Genomic DNA, 2,470 nt, shown 5'->3' with positions numbered 1-2,470 from the left:
TTTTTTCACATACAATAATAATAATAAATAATATTTTGAAAGAAGAAAACATAATGATACATATATGAAAATTGTTATATATCATAGAAAAATAATACTTTGTATGCCAGCAAAAATTAATTTAACATATACTAATTTTTATGTAAAAAGTATTTTTATTATGTTAAAATATGTCCTGAGCAGCATTTATTTACATGGAGAGTTTAAAAAAACTGACTTGTGATTATTTGCCTTGTCCTCAATTAGAGACATGATTACACACATTCCTAGTAGTTTCTGAAGCAGATCTGTCACATCCCATCACAGAAGAAAGTACAGGATGGACAGTGTTCTCTTCTGAACTTACATCTTTAGAACGGTTGGAATGCTTTTCCCTGAGTACGTCAGGTGGAAGCCTCTGTTAATTTGGTCGAAGGATAGAGTGTCAGTTACACATTCATCAACTTTTATCTCTTTTGACATATATTCAGACACCAGCTTTGGGACACTCTCTACACTCTTCCATCCTCCAAGGAGTGCCTTTCCACGTGCATCCTGTCACCAACTGGAATTGGTGAGTGGAGACTTCTTCACCTGAAGCAGCTATGCCAACCACCACACTAACTCCCCAGCCTTTGTGCGCCACCTTGAGGCTGCTCTCATGACCTTCACGTTGCCGAAGCACCCCAAAGAGTAATCTACTCCCCCATCTGTCATCTCAGTGAGTACTTCCTGGATGGGTTTACTGAAATCCTGGGGGCTAGTACATTCAGAGGCTACAAATTCTTTGGCCTTTGCGAATTTATCTTTATTGATGTCAATACCAATGATCCGGGATGCACCAGCTACTTTACAGCCCATGATCACTGCCAATCCAACTCCTCCCAGGCCAAAGATGGCACAGGTAAAACCAGGTTCCACCTTGGCAGTGTTCACAGCAACACCATAGACAGTTAAAGTGCCATGCCCGAGAAGGCAGACTTTATCCAAAGGTGCTGAAGGATCAATTTTAGTAACGGAGATGTCAGCCACAACTGTGTACTCAGAAAATGTGCTGGTTCCCATGAAATGAAAAATAGACTTTCTTTGCATATACTAGTGCCATCTGGCATTAATCCATTCCTCTGAGTGACTCATATCTTCTGGCAAAGGTTTGTTTTGGGATTCACACAAAATTTGCATTCTCCACATTGTGGGATGTAAAGTGGGATGACAGTGTAACCTGCCTTCACCTTAGTTACCCCTTCACCCATGCTTTCCACAATCCCTGCCCCTTCATGTCCCCAAATCACTAGGAAACACCCGTCAGGATCAGTTCCACTCAGAGTATAGGCATCTGTGTACAAACGGCGGTGGCAATGATCTTAATATGAACTTCATGAGCCTTGGGAGGTGCTACTTCGATTTCTTCTATGGAGAGAGGCTTTCCAATTTCTGAGGTGACTGCAGCCTTGCATCTGATCACCTGATTCACCATGTCCGCAAGTTGGGGTTCCTGAGCTGAATTTCAAGCAACAAGTCTAGAGGATCCCGGTATGGGCTGGTCATGCATGAGGGGCAGGGCTGAGTGCAGGGGAGGAGCTATGATGCAGAGGCAGTGTGAGGGGCGGGGCTGAGTGTGGGGGCGGGGCTATGATGCAGAGGTGGCGTGAATAGGTTCCTTTTTTTTAAAAGTGTGTAGCCCAGGCTGGCCTCAAACTTGTGATCCTCCTGCCTCTGCCTTCTTCAGCAAATCCTACCGGCATGCACTACCACAACCAGTACTAAAATATTTTTTTTTGATTTGGAAGTATTTTATTGAGGATTTTTGTTTACATCAAGGATATTGGTATGTAGCTTTCTTTGTTGCTGTTCTTGTGTCTTTATCTGTTTTTGTTATTAAAGTAATACTTTATACAAGAAGTTTGTAAGTGCTCCTTCTGTTTTTATTGTTTTAGTTTCTTTTTTTTATTTACTTATTAAAGATTTCTGCCTCCTCCCCGCCACTGATCAGAAGCAGATGGAGAGAGAGCACGAGCAAGGAACTCAGGACAGCGAGGGGTGCACCCACACACTGAGACAATGGGGATGTTCTATGGGGAACTCACGAAGGCCAGCTGGCCTGGGTCTGAAAAAGCACGGGATAAAACCGAACTAGCTGAACATAGCGGACAATGAGGACTACTGAGAACTCAAGAACAATGGCAATGGGTTTCTGATCCTACTGCACATGCTGGCTTTGTGGGAGCCTAGGCAGTTTGGATGCTCACCTTACTAGACCTGGATGGAGGTGGGTGGTCCTTGGACTTCCCACAAGTCAGGGAACCCAGATTGCTCTTTGGGCTGACGAGGGAGGAGGACTTGGTGGGGGGAGGGGGAGGGAAAAGGGAGGCAGTGGTGGGGAGGAGGCAGAAATATTTAATGAATAAAATATTTCTTTAAAATCCAAAAAGCAAAAGTTATTGAATTAATCTTGTTTCTCACATATTTATAGAACTTAAAATAGTATAAA

The 2,470-nt window shown here is 43.1% G+C and overlaps 1 pseudogene; it reads right to left on the bottom strand.

Moving 5' to 3' along the window:
- Window positions 1–342: 342 nt before the first annotated feature.
- On the bottom strand, window positions 343–1,480 carry LOC121439039 (annotated as a pseudogene).
- Window positions 1,481–2,470: the final 990 nt, after the last annotated feature.

The sequence above is a fragment of the Microtus oregoni genome, unplaced genomic scaffold, assembly GCF_018167655.1.
Source record: "Microtus oregoni isolate MIOR12 unplaced genomic scaffold, Mior012 000059F_ref0000304, whole genome shotgun sequence".
Taxonomy (NCBI): domain Eukaryota; kingdom Metazoa; phylum Chordata; class Mammalia; order Rodentia; family Cricetidae; genus Microtus; species Microtus oregoni.
Note: the sequence above shows the minus strand (reverse complement) of the source record. Positions and strands in the feature narration are given on the sequence as shown.